This window comes from Platalea leucorodia (genome assembly GCF_965183815.1).
Source record: "Platalea leucorodia genome assembly, chromosome: 5".
Classification (NCBI taxonomy): Eukaryota; Metazoa; Chordata; class Aves; order Pelecaniformes; family Threskiornithidae; genus Platalea; species Platalea leucorodia.
In genome coordinates, this window is record NC_138827.1 from 34,215,239 (window position 1) to 34,233,198 (window position 17,960).

Consider the following 17,960-nt stretch of genomic DNA (forward strand, 5'->3'; position numbering starts at 1 on the left):
CATAAACAAAGTACGCCTTTTCAACTACAATGTCATGGATGTTTCAAATGGATACACTCAGTACTAGTAACCTACGTATACGTTTGCAGTTTTAATCTACCCTAATAGAACATATATGACTTCAAGGTTTTAAATAGCATCTTGCCTTTTCTCATTTTAATTTTCTGAAACTAAAGTAGCTCTGACTTCCACCCTTTGTCTCAAGACGATAGGACTCATGACTACAGTAATATTTCACTGATTTTATACTTCATCAGTTATTAATTCACCAATACAGTGCAAACTGTGACCACATTTTAATAAAATAACAATTAGAGCATTTAACCTTCTACATAAAAATATGTCTGGCTATGGTATCTAAAATTCTTCATAATAACTATTTCCAAAAATAAAAAGGAGATGCTCATCCTACCATTCCTCACAATTACCCTGTAACAGCAGGTAAAAGGACTGAAGAAACATAAAAGGGCTATTAAAGTTCCAGGTTCAGCCACTAGAGAATTTCTCAAAGCACAAGAACAAAGGAAAAGAGAGCTACCGTCTACCTTCAGCATATTTTATCACAGATTCAGGCAACAGGAAGGAGCTGCCAGAAGCTGGGTCAGAGATAGTTTCCACACCTATCTTAAGCAAAAATGAGCAGATTGCCAGAGTTCAGACAGTTTTCTAAATGGCTAACCCATGACAGCAGTACAAAATCTGCACTTGCAGTTAAGTTCTTGCTCTCCACAGGCATGGCCTTTGCCTCTGAAATGCACATCAGATCACCCACACACTGTATCAAGTGACAATGCATTTAAAATCTTGTAATTTGAAGAAATTAGATAAAGCTTAGACTAAGTGGCTAAGTTATTTACTATGGACTTACATATTGACTTACACAAATATAATGTAAAATGGATTTTTTTCTGATTTTTATCCCTCTGAAACATTCAGTTGTAGAGATCTGATTACTCCAAGTGCTTATTTCTTACAAGACCAAAACGAATTTGACCAGTAGCTTTCTGAGTTTGCCATAGATACAGTTTGGAATCTTTATAGTATGAATTTGAAAATAATCAATAAAAGCAGTTACAAAGTTAGAAAGTTCACTCATTTGGACAGTCATATGCACTGATAAAAGATATCAAGCAGAAGACTCTACATAGCTTTTTTTAATAATAAATCAGTCACAGTTTGCTAGTGATGTCCTAAAAAAGCCTTACTGACCCTTTCTAAGGCACATTTTTTTCAAACTATTTAAGGAATTTAACAGTGCTATGTCAAACCAAGTACTCTGCTTATTCCTTACTTAGTACCCTTGAAGAGCTGACATCAAGTATTAAGTAAGGATTAACTTGACAAATGTAATTTACATGCCATCCATAAAATCGCTTAACCTTTTTTAAAATATTATCAAAAAATAACTGATTGTCAGTTCTTTTAGAGAACATCTGAAATTTCTGTATAAAAACATGAAATTATTCAGCTATGAACAACTGTATTACCCACAGCATAATGCTGTAGCCATAAAATAAGAAAAATAAATACAGTAAGAATATAGCCCCTAAGCAGCCTTTGCTGCTCTTGAATATACAAAGCCCTCATAACTCAATGATACATTATCTCTCCTAGGGCAATAAGCAATTAAACACATTCCTTTCTCGATAACAGGAGGAAAAAAAGGTACGTAAAAATCCCGTACCTTTAAAAACTGGTTTCACTGTATCTAGAAACAAAGAAAGTACTGAAATACAGTGGCCATGTATCGCAGGGCAGACCTGAGGACATACCTTTGCTGTACACTCCCAGAATTAAAGGATATTTTACTTGGTTTATCTCCTTAGTGTTCTGCATAGAGAAACTATCCCAAACCTTTGATTATTCTTGTTGCTTTTTTCTGTACTAAGTCTAGCAGACAGATCAGTGCGGGATAATCATATTCAAAGCATACTGTATGTATGTTATGGATTTTTACCATAGAATAGTAATGTTTTATCTTATGACCCCTTTCTAATAATACTCAACACTGATTTACTTTTTTTGACAGCTAGTGAAAACTGAGTTGATGTTTTTACGGAAATATCTATCAGAGCACTTTCCTGAGCAGTAATAGCGGATTTAAAGTCAGGGTTGGGTTTTTTTGCATAAAGTTGTTTTATTCTCATGCATTACTTCACATTTCTGAAAATGAATTTCTGCTTCTGTTTTATCACCCATTCGCTCAGCTTTGTGAGATCCTTCTACAACTCTGACTCAAGACAGTGGTGAAATCAAGAGTCATCAGATTTGTATCATCTCTAGGTTATTATCAGAGTAGAGGGTTTTTTTCTGCAATCACTGAAATAATGTTATTAAAGTATCACTACTCTCTAAGTATTTGATTGAAATTAACAACTCTGACCATCTTCTAACATTTAAAACACCTGCTTATTTTGACTGAAAATCCCCCTCTTAAATTATGTGCCAGCTAAGGTGGGCACTACTTCCTTTCTTGAGTTCTGCGTGCATAACGCTTGGATTATCCTTGCTCAGTTGCGGAAAAACATTAAAAATATTTTTTTATTCACTCTTAGTGGTGAGGAAGAGCAACTCTACAATGTCCGTGTATTTAAACAGCCACTGAGGAAATACAACAGTAATTCCATATGTGAGTTAGCAGAATCATAATTAAAAGTATGTTGTGCCAGTCCAGGAGCCTATGTTGAAGGTTACACATTCATTGACAATGAAGGTTACAAAGATCCAATGGCAAACACCTTCTTTAGAGATTGAACCCTCTTTCAGCAGTTGGCTTGATTTAGAAAGGTTTCCACTGTTACCCCAAGCAGGTAACTCCCATGAGAATCTTGGCATTTTGCATCCTGATTACTTCAATGCTCTTTTCTCTACCCCTGTTCCACTCACGTCCATTTAGATGCTCCAAAGAGCATTTCCTTAGTTCATTGCTTTGTCCAAGGCACCACTTTCCCTATATCTTTCTAACACAGCAAACAAAGCCACACCCATCTATCATCTCATTCCTTATCTAAAAGGTTGATTCACACTTTGGTGAGCCTTCAATCATTCTCTCTTTAATTTTGCAACAAGACTTCCCAGGTGAGGTTTCATTTTACTGTTAAGTGATTTAACCCATAAAAAGGAACAATCCCACTCTCCTGTAACTCTCAAGTGCATCATCCTGATTTTTCCTATGGATTTGCTTTAGTATTCAATCCAATCTCACAATGAGCTGATTTAGGAAATACAAACCCCTACAAAAGAGCCATTATTTTTCTGCTGGTTTAGCTCCCTAAACAGCCTTACTGTAATGGTGAAACGAGCACAGGTGCCAGTGGAAAGCAGGGGTCACAACTATGTATTTCGGTGACAGACAGCCATTGGATCAGGTTAGCTGTAATGCGAAGCCTTACTCTCAGGCTTTCCATTATGCTTTGAAAGCGTAAGAAGCCCAGTTACTTCTTTTAACTTGGAACTCTAATCTTCCATGATGAGGATAAAAATATTTTTAACTGATACACAGGAAATAATTCAACTATCTTACTGTTTCCACCTATCTGTACTGCCCAGTTATAACCTATATTATACTAGAATTGTGGGCTCCTTGGGGGAAACGTTCTTCATGTCTGCTTCTGCAAAGCAGGGGTCATAGCATCATGTGTTTTACTTTATTTTCATTCTGTTTTACTGTTCACCCGAATATAAAACCCCTAGAATTCTATCGAAAATTTAACTGAAATCCAGTTGATGCCAGTCTTCACTGACAGAACCTGAGGCACAAAAAAGGCATCAGAGGAAAAAAAACCACACACCTGCTATATTCTGATTTGTTACTGATTCAAACCCTTGGGCTCTTTTTGACATCTTCTCATTATGGAAAATATAGTCAGTGAAGGTCAAAAAGAAACAGTTGTCCAGACTTCAACAGAGGTTAATTTTTAAGTATAAGAAAAGCAAACTTTTGTTTCAAAGCAGTAGCAAGAGCTAACCAATTAGGAAGCTGTAACTATAGCCCATGCGTAGTAAAGGACGCATTTAAGGGCGGATAAACAAACAGAACTTAAATTCTAGCTCATGCCACTTCTGCAAATCGGGCCTACTGACAGAACAGATAGGATGAGGAGAAACGTCCACATGATTATTTGGTACAAGTCATATAACAAAGCTATAGTGACACATGAAACAAAACTGAAAATGGTACGAAGAATATTACACGGTAAGCCTCTCCAGGGCTCTCCTGTTTCTCATGGAGAATCTCCTGACTTTTTGGGATGGTTTCTTTGGGAGAACTTCTTGGGCCAAGTAAATACAGACAGCCAACAATCTAACATGAGTTTTGGAAAAAGGCAGTTGATCTAACTGCAACTAAATTCAATTATGAGCTATACCCTAAAAGCAGGACACAAAGGTCTGATCACCAGAGTTACCTCTCAAGTGGAAAATCAATGACACATGAGTCACACTGGATAAAATGACATTAACTGGCCTGCCTTTACTTCCATATCCCTGCAAAAGATTCCCTCTCTACATTCAGAATTTCAACAGGAGAAAAAAAATAATCCTTCATGCAATACAGGAAGTTTCAATAAAACCTCTTCTGGGCTGTAATTAACCGGGGATATTTTCAGATCATGAGTGACATAACTGCAATTCTCAAATATTAACAATAAATTAATTACCTATATTGTCGGCGTGGGGTTTTTTTGAGGGGTAGTCATAAAACAACAACAACAAAAGACTGTCTAGATCTTAACATCAAGAAATCTGTTCCTTTACACTTACACACTTGGACAATTTGAACGGTCCTGACAGCAAATTGTACTCCATAAAGCAACCCATTTATAAGAATAAAATATAGAGGGTTCTTGAGGATTTTCAAAATTGTCTTTGGTTCAACAACTAAGACCTTCAAACTGCATGTCAAGAACCACACTGAGAAAAGACTTAACATCTAAAAAGTCTTGAAATTAACTGTAAAGTAGGAAAAGAAATCTAAAGAAGACAGACTTCACTTTGGGGCGGGTGGGGAGTGAGGAGGGGGGGAAGCTTTATTTGCACTAGGACATCATACAAAGAGTAAATGTTTCTCATTGTCCTTTTCAGCACTGGCTGTGAGGCGGCAGCTATGTGAAGAACCTTTTCCATCTGAAGTATCTTAAGAATCCTCTTAACAAAGGATCAGTGGATTCCCAATTATACCATCCAGAGAAATTCTCAGCTGACCTCCCCAAAGAGAAATGAGATGACTACACTCTGTTCTGTTAGAAACCACTTCCCCACAGATGGATTTGAAACTATGCAAGCATGTATGAAAAGTAATTGCATTACTGCAGCCTCCACAATGATACTATGAATAATGATTTTTTTTTCAGCCTTTCTGCATTTTTTGCAATGCACTGGTTATAGCAGAATTTCCAGAAAATTGACACAATAAACACCACGATTCTGCTAAAAATAGAAAACTAGTTAAAAAAAAAAAAAATCATAAGCTGTAGTGGCTTTCTATTTTGCCTATTTTTCCAGGGCAAAAATAAATTAAAAAAAATACAGAAAAGTTGCAGACTGAGGATTGAAAAGAACTGAGAACATCTGGTTAGCTTCCTTTTTCCTGAAGCCTAGCTTTTGAGGAAATACCCAAAGAACAGTGCTGGCAGCACAGCAAAGCACAGAAACATTGTCAAGTCTTTTCAAGGGACAATTTAGACAGAGTAGGTACTAGCGAAAGCAATATAATCACGTACACCTAACCAGTAAAACTCACTGCTAGTTATACTCTGACTTTCAGAGACATATACCGAGAAAGTGCAAGTAAATGAGAAGAAGGTAGGGGGTGGATGAGAAAACATGTACCAATACATTCTAACTTTAGAATGATTAATAAAATACAATTTTTAAAGTTGCCAAAGAAATTTTATACACTTGGAAAAAAGAAAAAACCAAGCAAACAAACACCAGCATCTGTTGTAATGTTAACAGATTCCCACTCCAAGTCTTTTAGTCAGTCACTGCCTATACACTCCCCCAGTCCACTCTGCAAGAAATGCTTCTCCAAACTCCAGGTTAAAACAGCCTTTTTCAGACAGTTGTCTGATAATTTCTTCTCAGTTACAGCTCTTCAGGTGGAGCTTAGGGAATAGGTGCATCTGTCTCTGCCTAAGACTTAAGCCTTTGTGCCCCTACTGCATGAGATACTGTGACCCCTTTATAATACGCTACAAAAAAGCCTCTGTACTGCAGTGATACATATAAGGAAAATCCCTGGAAGATTTAAAATATTTGAAGAAAGGAAAAAATTCCTTTTCTGACATCATTCTAATATAGTGAACAGTGTTTGCGTTCTTCCTTTATTGATTTTTAGAAATAGGATTCTCATGAACAGCTTTGAGATCACATTTACTTAACTGAAATAAAGTATACGAAACCGTTAGAATTAACTTCCACCATGTCCTGCTGCATTTGCAACTCTACATGAGCAAACATTGCATCAGGATCTAAACCCAGTGCCCTGTCAGTTACCAACACTTTGTTTCTCAATGGTTTAGTGACCAATTTCCCATCAATTACAACAAACTGAATGATGATATCCTGTGAAGTTAAAGTACATATGAAGTTTAATCCATATCATTGATGAGATGGAAAAATGCCCTAAAAGCCTAACTACAATTAGGCAGTAACAGACTGAAAGCATTACTTTATCTAAATCCTCTACACTTTTTTTAAACCTTGAGAACGTGTCTCACTTTAACCCTTTTCCTAATTACAGAACACACACACATCTGTGACACAGGGCCTATCCTTCATTCATCATTAAGCCCAAAGCAGCTTTGGCAAATTTCAAAAATCAGAAAAGCTTGAACAATGTCACATAGAATGTAGGCAGTTGATTTTGAAAAGAAAAAGTGCAGAATAATCCATTAAACTCAATTAGATTCAAAACACGGTTTTATCAAATTGTCCAGTACTTTTAACCCTAAAAAGCTTTAACAACTCATTTATGTCAAGGTTAGTTCTTCCAATTTAATCAAATATTTTTAAATCACCTAAAAAATCTCAAAGGGGAAATTTTGTTTAAAACTAGTATATGTAGTAGAAAGGATATATTTCTATTCAGGCTTTTCCATATTGTGATTATTATACAGCAATGGGCATGAAAGACTGAAATCTATTTTTAATTCATGGAACACAAACCAATTTTAAATGATGTCATATAACAAACCCTTCAGGAACCCGAAGATACTTTATAAGTGATGATTATCCCTCAAAATACATCTCTCAGATAATAACTGTTATCTCTATTTGACAGAAAGAAGGTGAAGTTGCATGATTTGCTCTGTTTCAGAGCCTGGAATGCACCCGATTCCCTGGCTCCCTAGACTTAATCTTTTGAACTTTGCTTCTCTTCCGTGAAGTGTTCTGAAAGACTTTGACTCTAGCTCAGTTTATTTCTACTGGATCATAAAAAATACATAAAGGTAAGCCAAAGATATTAGATCTACAATGAAGACTCTATTAAAAGTTATTTTCAATATTACATTACAGAATGCTTTAATAAATGCTTTATAAAAAACCTTTAATGAATGTATTTGATGATTTTTTTTAAAACTAAATCTTACTGTCACATCACTATTTTTTTACTCCACCATGAAGTTTTGTTTTGTTTTTTTTAAATCACAGCCAGCAAAATTACAAAAATCATAAAAATGTGGAAATCTAATGCTGGCAAATCATCCCACCTCCTGTGCCAAGGACAGACCAACTATACCTAAATCACCCCTAAAAGGAGATTATTTAACCTTTTCCAGAGCACTTTCAGCAATAGATATCCCATTACCTCCCTCAGATATTTAACCCTGTGATTATCTATCCATAGAGCTGGAAGGTTTTTCCTAACATCAAAATCTCCTCTTGTGCTCTTTAGGACCATTACTCCTTATGCTACCTAGGGAGAACAGTTTATTACATTCTCCTCTGTAGCAAATCTTTACCATATTTGAAGCCTATTATTATGGCTCCCCATCTCTGCTATAGACTAAACAAGTGCAATTCTTTCAGTCCTTCCTTAAAGGTCATTATTGCAACTCTTCTCTAAATACTCTTCAATTGGTCCAAATCTGTTTGGAGTAACAAAAATGGAGACAGTACATGATCTGAGGCCTTACGCCGAGTACTGCAGAAGAATTTCATCTCTTACACACAACAATAATCCTGTTCTTTTATCCCAGTATGAGTCTTGTTTTTTTATAGAGCTGTCATGACTCCTTTGTGTTCATCTTGTGATACAGCTGCTTATCTGCAGAACTGTCACCCAGTCAGTTGTTTCTCATATTTAAGTTTATTGTTGCTACCCAAACATATTATTTTGCGTCTCTCTTTACTGAACTGCATCCCATATAGTTCAGACCATTCATCCAATTTGTCAAGACCATTTCACGCTCTAATGGCTTGTATTCCCTCACAGATTTGTACTGTCCAGGTAGTTAGTAAATCTGCTTTGTTCTATCGTCCAGGTCACCAATTGAAAGACTGAACAGGATTAAACTCAGAAAGTACCACCTGCACAATTCCACTCAATGCATGCCATCAATTTGAAATGTCCTTAAAGCATTTAATTAATAAATAACTAACCAGCATGGCAAATCTTCTCTGACAGTATCTATTTTTGGTGTTTCCAGATTCTTTAGCTGTGGAGATAAAATTCCTAACTTCAACACTACTGTACAGGCAGAGTATCTTTCAAACACAAATATACAGGGGAGGCTCTACCACTCTCCTCCCCCTTTAATGTATTTGTATGTGGCACAGTAACCCAGTTGCATAGCTCCTCCAATTTTGAATTTGGGCTATATCCCTGTTTTCCTTTCCTCTACGATACTAGAGATACTACAGAGACACTTCAATTGAGAAAAAAAAAATCTCTAGCTCTGAAAAATTCAGATCTTATGTCCATATATATATATACACACACCGATAAAACAAAAACAACAACAAAAAGCAGGATGTTACCATTTATGTACCAACAGGCAAATTCTCAAGAACACTCATTTCCTTTTTGACTTTTAAATTTTCTAACTAAAATAAGCATTTTGAACAAAGTTCAAATCACTACATTTTAGGGACACAAATCAGGTATTTCTCATGACAAAGCTGTAAGAGACTGACAAAATCCCACTGCTCTACTACTGATGTATTCTCTAAAAGGTAAGCTTTTACTCTTCTCACCACTAGTTTGTCTGGCACATGTGCACCCACTAATCAAAACAAATATTTGTGTTTAAATACTGTATTTAAATCTGAATGAGTAAAAACATCTTTAAAATCTTGGACAATCAATTTGTCTCTCTTGCCAACATTCATATTCCCATGTCCTATGATGAAGTTCAATAGACCAGAAAAAATGGAGAGTGGCTAATGGAGATAAAACATCGCTACAAGAAGAATCAACTGTTTTCTGAAGCAACAGGACACAAAGCAATCAGCTTAATTTTGCTTAAAGCAAAAATACTTACACTGAGTATCAGGTAAAACTTTAACCATGGGGTGATGAGTTGCTGAAACAAGCAACACAGAGGAACTTCATGATCAGAGGAAATGATCTCGGTACCCTTCCAAAGGGCAGAGGACTGGACTAGCTGACCTTTCTGTATTTCTACATTTAACTGAATTCATTACAAGCATCAAAACATTAAAGTAACTTTAAAGAACACTTATTGTAAGTTAAGCTACTAAGCTTTTTGTCTGAAGATATAAAAACCTCTTGTATGACAAATTGTTTGTATAAGGGAAAGTAGTTCAATGCAAACTCTCAATACACAAATTTCGGACACAGACTGTACAAATTATCAACCTACTACGCTACAAAACCAGAATATTTTGATTACAAGGCTGCACTTACTCAGAGAATCTGTTTAGAAGTCTTTTTGTTTGAAAAAGTGTCCAATAAGAAAGAGAACACACTGTTTAATGTTCAGCTCTGCATTTCTTAAGTGTGTTTTACAAGTTACACAAACAGAAAGAAGGTTTTCACAAAACTAAAATAAACTGTCATGACGGTTCTTCTACAACCAAGGCAGTTTTTGCAGCAGACACCATATTTACAATGTTCTTAAAACTAGAACAATATACCCTTAAGTGTTAGAGTGTAAAGCTTACCAGAAGCAAGTTCTTATAATCACCAGCTTGATTTCCAGCAAAGAACACTTAATTTGGAAACTAAAAAAAAAAACCAACCCAAAAAAACTTCCTCACTACAGAAGTGAGAAAGTTTCTCACTTTCTGCAACTTCACTCCCGCCTACAGAGGTGGCAGAATTTTTCTTGTTCAAGGTTTCTAAGGACAAGTTCTACAAATATCTGTCTGGAATAACCTAGGTACGTTTAAACCAACCCTAAAGAAAGGGAACAATAGGTCTTACAGTACTGCATTTCTATAACTGCAAGTGCAATGTAAATCTATGGATATAAGCAAGTGCTGAATACTTGAAAAATAAGTTATCTCTTGCAAATCTGGTTCTTTATGACCAGAGAGACCTGTATCATCAGTTCCCACACAATGCAAAGACTTCCATTTTGGGGAAAACCAAAACAAAGCAAACTCCAATAGATTAGCCCTAAAGACTTTAAAGAGAGCTTTTCAAATGTGAAAGACTAATTTAAAAAACAAGAAAAACCCCACAACTGGAAGTAGGGCAGACTGCAAAGACTTCTGTTCCAATTTCCCAAGTACTTTTAGAAACATTAAGAAAACATTTCTTGTTTCCCTTATCCAACAAGGTGGTAAAAGAGCAGAGTAAAAGTCTTTCCACTTTGTATCAGCCAGACAACTCTTACTGACCAGAAGTCAACCTAATCGAAGTACCTAGAATGATCTGGAAGAACCGGAAACAAGAAAATCTTTAAGTCTCCTGGATATACTGGGAGAGTAAAGCCTTCATTCTGTATGAGACTATGGAGAGCAGACTGGAATCTCGCTACATAAGTATGTTAGAAACACTGATAAGTATCAGAGCAGTCACGTGCTGTTCAGCTGTAGAACAGAAGACCATACTAGGACACATTCCCAAATTTTGTGAAATAGATATCTAGTTATTTTTGCACATTAAATCTGTAATAACACTGAGCTCAAAAATCCTATTCGCTATTTCTCTTTTTTCAGAAATGTTAAAAATTATGAGACAAAACATATGATCGAACTTCATGGCTAAATAGCTTGGTAACTAAGCCATTTAATACAGCCTATCCCTTAGTAATTATACACCTGGAGTATGCAATGCAAAGGAAAAATCACTTCAGTTAATAGTGGTGCAACTGAGAATTGCAACAACTACCTATACTGGACTAAATAACTAGACACATAAATTATCAACAGTATTTCAATTTAAGGTCACAACTGCTGCTCCTTACTGACACACACGGTTTTACTGTGTAACAGTCCTTCACAAAAAAGCCTCACTGTAAATTCAAGACATAGAATGTTTTTATGAAATAAGCATGACAATGCTGGAGAAAGCCTGCAACCAAAGTTGTTTAGGTTCTGACTGACTTGCTAGAAGTCACATATTAAAGTAAATTACTAAGTGCTAACCCCTTCTGAGGCAATGGGAGTTTCATGAGTGACTTCAATTGGGTGAAAACTTCACCTGATAGCTACTTTTTTGAACATTTTACCACATACTCTTTACTTTAAAAGAACTGCATTTTTCTCCCCTACTGTTTAACACACACCATATTTTTTATCTTAAATCAACTTTTTTCCACTTCTGATTAAACAAAAACTATTATTAATCTGAAAGACAGTACAGTAAGACTAAACGATACTTGAAAACAAACCGCAGCAGTAACTCGTCAACTTATTTTCTGAAAAGTTACACTGGCTTATGAAAAGAATCAAATTTTGCTAACCCCAAACCTACCAGTCCCTACTGGATCACCAGTCCTTGTAGCAGCTGGGGTTAGGGGGAGCATAATATCTCACCATAGGGTAGAAATACACCTAAAAAGCATATCCTCAAAAGGCTGCACGAGTTGGTATTTAACATGAAATACAGAGTACACTTCGAGCTTCACCTTAAAGGCCTCAGTAAACAATCACTATGTTATTAGTACAGTAATAATATCAATGGAGCACATGCAAATATATGTACAACCACTGAAGAGCTACTATAATTTGTTTAACAATAACTGCAAACATATTTCCAAAATAAGAATTTCAAAGCTTAAAGAACATATACTTTTATAAAAATTTAGTACCAGTTATGTGGCAGCCTGAAACCAGATTAGTAAAATGCAGAGTTATACTCCCAAGACTACAAGAACTGCCAGCGTTCCTGGATAATCAGGGACGAAATGCAAGGCACCATAAGGAAGAAGCAGAACCATATGCTCTCCCTTAAGAGAGATCAGGACTAGGAGACAAAGGGGATATTGCTGAGCTGGGGTGCTTGGATGCTACTGGAATTATTTTTCCAAACACAAGAGAAAACCAAAATGTGTTTTATAAGTTTGGGATATAATGGGACATGGATCATAGCCTCAAGAGAGATCAGATTTGCGATGTTAAGTATCTCTTTTGGACCCCCGCATCCTTAAACATCAGCGTGCCTACAGGGTAGGAGCAGTTTGGGTTCAATAGCCGAAACCTGAGCGAGTACAGAAGTAACAGCATGGGACAGGTGTGAAACGCAAGCCAAGGCAGCAAAACCACCATGAAGTGCTTGTGGGGGCGAGGGCATGGCCCGAGGCCGCACGCTGGTCGAGGAAGGGCCAAAGGACCTCTGGATGCTAACGCTGCCGGGGAGCCGTGACAGCAGCACTGGCGCAGTCAGAGGCACAGCCAAGTTGGCGCTGTGAAGTTGGGCACCCTGTCCGGCAGGTGATACGGCAGGGCAGCGGGGGACAACCAAGGGGCGCACCGATGGGCTCACCCCGGGACGGCGCCAGCAGCACTGCCCGCAGCCCGGCCCCCGCGGCTGGAGGGCCCCGGACGCAAGGGCAGAGGCGGCGCGGCGGCGGCGGGGGAGAAGCGCGGGGCAAGCGATGGGACACGGCACCGGCCACGACGCTGCAGCCTGCGCTGCTCTGGAGAGCCAGAGGCGGGGGGGACGGGGGCTGCGGCGGCGCGGCCCGGGCACTGCGAGGGGCAGGCGCGAGGTGATCTGAGGTGAGGCGGGGCAGGGCCGGGGCGGGGGGAGGAGGGAGCGGAGCGGAGCCAGTCGCGCTTCCCCGGGGCGCCCAACCCCGCCCCGCTCCCCGTGTGGCCCGGGGCACGATGGCGGGGAGGAGGCTGGTCCCAGGGTCCCCGCCCCCCGGGCCCCCGTTACCATTACCCAGCACGCCCAGCGCTGCGCCGCCATCCCGCAGCCGGCCCGCTCCCGCAGGGACCGCGCGACCTCGCGAGATTTCCCTCCCCCTCCCCCCCCCCGCACGCCACCCCGCCCCGCGACCCGGCCAGGCTCCGCGCGCGCACGCGCACGGCCCGCCCTCAGCTCAGACCCAACATGGCGGCCACGGCGCCGCGCACGTGTCCGCCCGCCCCCCCGCCGCCTCGCGCCGGGCGCGCGCATGGACAGACGCACGCACACGTAACACTCCGGCGGGGGAGCGGGGGGGGGGGGGGGGAGAGGCGGGGCCTCCGCGCAGGCGCAGGAGGCGCCGCTGCGGGCCAGCTGATTCGAACAGGGCGCGCGAGCCGCCACCTCCTCCCCGCACGCGCTGGTCACGTGGGGGCTTCCCCCCTCTCCTTCCCTCCTCCTCCTCCTCCTCCTCCTCCTCCTTCCCCCTCCCCTCGCGGGTTCCGAACTCGGCACCATCCGGGTCCCCCTTCCCCCGGGGCCGGGCCCGCGCCCGGGCCCGAGCCCTCACCTGGCGCCCGCTCCTCGGCGCGGCGCGGCGGGCGCGGCCGGCCCGCGCAGCCCCGTGCGCGGCTCGCTCCCTCCCTCCGTGCTGCCCGCACCAGGCAGCGGCGGCGGCGGCGGCTCCGTACAGCGCCTGCTCCCCTCAGCGCGGCGGCGGCTCCTTCCGCTTCCTTCCCCTCCCCCTCCAGCCGCTGCGGCGGGGACCCGCTCCCTGCAGCTCCGCCTGCTGGCAGAGGGCGGAGGCGGCCGGCCCGGCCTGCCCGCGGCCGCGGCCAACAGCCGGGGGGACGGCCCGCTGCCCCTGGGCGGGGGTGGGGGCCGAGCGGCGCCGCGCTGCGGCAGGCCCCGAGGGGAGGGGAGGGCGGACCCTGCCCGGCCCTGCCCTGCCCTGCGAGGTGGCCGGGGGACGGGACGTGGCCCGTGGGCTGGGGCAGGTGTCTGGCGGGGCGCTCTGAGGGACGGGGCTCCGCGTGGACGGCCGGGGCGGGCGGCTGAGGCGGGAGGAGGGACAGCGCGGCGCGGCCCGAAGCGGCACCCGGCGGCTGCGGGCGCTCCCGCCGCGGCGGGCAGCGCCGCGGCCGTCCCGCCTGCCGCCCCCTCCGGCGGGCTGCTCTGGCGCCCGTCCGCGCCGCCGCCGGCAGCGGTAGCAGCCGGCCAGCGCCTGGTGACTTGCAGGTTTGGCGCGGTTAGTCAGGGGACTGGGGAGCGGGGCTCGGGGGCGGCGTTGTGCCGGCTGGAAGCGCCGCTTCCCCGGTGGTGGGAGGCAGCTCCTGCCTCCAGAAGCCCCCGCGCCCGCCTCCGCAGCCGGTTTTGTGCCCCAAAAGCGGGGCGGTTTTGCTCGCGGCTCCTGAACAATTTCCAGAGCTCTCTCCTGACTTCCCCACTTCAAGCAGTGCCTGAGGAACGGGCACCGTGGGGTGCTCCAGCCCTCTAAATTATGACTGAAAATTAACCAGTAGCGCTTTCAAATTCCTTATTTTTGGTGCCGCCTGATTCTCCGATAACGCGTATGTGATCACCAAGAGTTACTATTTAACGCACACAGCCTGCTTTAATAGGAGATTATTAACTCTGTACTCCTCCAGAGAGAGGAACTACTGCGTATCTCTTACTATCCTTGTAACCCCTCATTTTTTTCTTGATATACCACAGTTATAATGCATCTGGAAGAGCTTTGTGTAGCCAAGAAACACAAAATACTCAAGTTTTCTTTTAAATGCTTATGAAATTCAAGAACCTTTTCATTAAGAATAATTAACAACTTTCCAAATTGCTAGAAAATCCTAAGCTAAAACAGTTTTCTATAACATAACTATTGAAGTATGTTCTCAATTGCTTTTAAAAGTAGTTACTGACTGTATGGTAATTCCACTGACACTTTTGCAAAGAAAGCAGATTTAATAAAATACTCATTGCCCAAACTGCAAGGCTAGTCCCACAGACAGTCATTCTGCAATGCCAGAGTCTGCAGAAAAACCTCAGTAGCTTTTCCACTTTCCCAAGCAGTTCTCACTTTTCCCTGCGTCTTGCTGACTTGGAAGTCTTCTCCTGTGATCAGATTCAAAACAACTGAAATCCCACAAGAGAGGGAAGGAAATTTTTTTCTTGAATCTATGCCACTGTTCTCATGCAGTCGTCTGTCTCTGTGCCCGGATCTGAAAGAGGAATGGTGCTTTTTGTGTTATTGCAGGCGCACCTGTAAGCACTAAAATGTTGTGAATTGCAATCCATTTAGAAATATGTTCACTTAGCTAAACAGCTGCAGCGCCTGAAGATATTATTGCATTTCAGACAAGTGTTGGTGCTTTCACAGTAGAACCGAGGGTTCTTCTCAGCTGCTTCAGTGCAAAATCGAGTGGTTTTTTTGTTTTTTGATGTTGGTTTTTTTTTCAAATTCCCATGGCCGTTTAAGGGTGCAGTTGAGCAATAGAGCTGACCTAATCTGATGGCCTGCTGACACACGAGGCAGCACTTTCCCCCCATCTTCCCTGCCCCACAGACTTTCCCACTGCCCGCTCTGGTGCTCATCTACACACATGGTAAACCAGTCAGACTTCCTAAACCACCGAGAAACTGTTCCTGTTTCTGATGTGTTAGTTTTCAGCTAGAAAATAAGCTGCATTGGCTCACCAGGGAGACTGACAGAAGAGCCAGCACGTGAGATGGGGGTGAGAGAGTGTTGCCAGGAGAGGGGAGGAACAAGACAACCCTCTTTTGGCAGCACTAACTTTTTGGCAACAGGATTAAACCAGTTGAACTATATTGTGTAACCACACCCTACACCAGGATTCGCCTTGAATTCACTGAGGATGACTTGAATATTATGTTCTGCCATCTTGCCTAAGAAGCAATAATGTCTAATGATGGGATGATAACAAAGAGCAACTGTTGTTACTGGTGTGATGTTTCAGGTAATGGTTGCTGCTAATGAAAGGGATACTTCCGAGGCTCTTGCCCCACCTCTGCATGCCCCCTGCTTTTCCCTGGATTGAATCCAGCCATTGTGTATCTACAGGGTAGTTTGGCTCAGCTAACCTTCCAGAGGAAAATTAACAACATGCAAAGAAGAAAGAAGCAGCCCATGGGTAGTAAGGACTGAGATCAAGCAGGTTTACTAAGACCTCCGCCCAAGAGAATTTACATTTAAACCTGGAGAAACCTGCTTGGTTTGAAGCATCCACTCTCTCGTCCCCACAGTTCAAACCCTCTTTTTCATCCATCCATGCTATCCTGCAGCCCCTTCCCTACAGTATCCTATAGCAGCTTTTAGGTAATTCCCAAGTATAAAGGAATATGCTCCTGCCTAGCAGCACCACGTTGCTTTCTCCAATACATTTTCAGTTCCAGTCAGCCTCCCTTGCTCCTCATATACTCCACCCAAACTATATCACATTCCTAAGTCTTGTGCCTGCAGTTCCCTCTCTGCTACAGCATCTATCTTGTACCAATAATTAGTAGCTGTATTTATTATGGGCACCCTTACTCACGTATAGGGCAATAACAATTTCTTTGGCCTCATCAATGTTGGCAGTTAAAAAAAAAAAAACAAACAACAAACACCACAACCAAACCCACGCACTATTCTGATCAAGGGAAAATGGTGTTAATTACAGCTTTTCAGCATGTTACAATGGGACAAGCTAAAAAATACTGTATCAGCCCCCCTCCACCAAGTCAGTACTTTCTACAAAATCAGGAGCTGAGATGTTTTCTATCCCTCCACGTCACTGAAACCTCAGCTCATGTTTGTGCCTAGAGAACTGCCTAATTCGCCAAGGTGCAGCTTTGATGAAGCTGTGACATGGCTCATGCTTTCAATGGCAGCATCACTGTTTCTACCTATCTCAATCCATGAAACAGCTTAATAGCTTCTTCTCTTATTTTTAGAGCAAATTAACTGTGATTTTTTTTTTTCCTGAAAAAATATTAACAAAGTTCACACTTCACAATTCAGCACAATTGAGACGTTGATCCTAAGTTGATCTAGGCTAGTTCTGTGACAGCAACCCTGGTATCTTCACACTGTGCCCCAAGAACATGAGCAAGCTATTACTGCTTGCTACCCAACGCTGCAGTTAAAACAGGGCTTATGTTCTTGGCTGCAGCTCTAGATCTACGCTGGCTATTATAAAGGGCATGCAGGATGAGGAAGATTATAGCTGAGTTCATGTCCAGAGTTCAGCTCAAGCTTATTTGTTCTGACCCAAGGGCAGCTGTATGGGACTGGCTGGTGGGGTGGAATTACTTGGGTGGCTGCACAGTAAGCCCTGGACAACAGCGGAGAGACTTTTCCTAAAGCCAGCTTAGGTTCACTAGGGTCAACTTCCACAGCATGTCCCAAACCTAATAAACCATCCTGGACTGGATGCGAGCTGGCTCGGCATAACACTCAGAAGTGTCTGCACTAATTACTTTACCATCTAAATAATTTTGTTTGTAGGTACTTTATAGGTGGCCTTTTGGATTTTGTATTTACCTATTTCTGAAAGAAGAAAAGAAAAAGCATTTGCATTTGTGAGAAGAAAATTTCAACAACAGATAGTTACAGAAAATAACTTAAAGTTATAAAAGGGACGTTTTTGTTGAGCTAGAAGAAAAAAAAAATTTTAACTGTGTTAAGACCATTTTCTGC

The 17,960-nt window shown here is 42.0% G+C and overlaps 1 protein-coding gene across 7 annotated transcripts in view; it reads right to left on the bottom strand.

Annotated features, from left to right (window-relative positions):
• The window catches only part of ZZZ3 (zinc finger ZZ-type containing 3), a 62,993-nt gene extending 49,040 nt beyond the window's left edge, over positions 1–13,953 (bottom strand). For 6 of the 7 annotated variants that reach the window (XR_014228329.1, XR_014228330.1, XM_082313505.1 and 3 more), the window contains exon 1: positions 13,301–13,348. The gene's annotated coding sequence lies outside the window, so the exon portion shown is untranslated. Of the gene's footprint in view, positions 1–13,300; positions 13,349–13,835 lie in introns of those variants that run through there. The other variant, XM_082313504.1, reaches the window with a different exon arrangement.
• Positions 13,954–17,960: the final 4,007 nt, after the last annotated feature.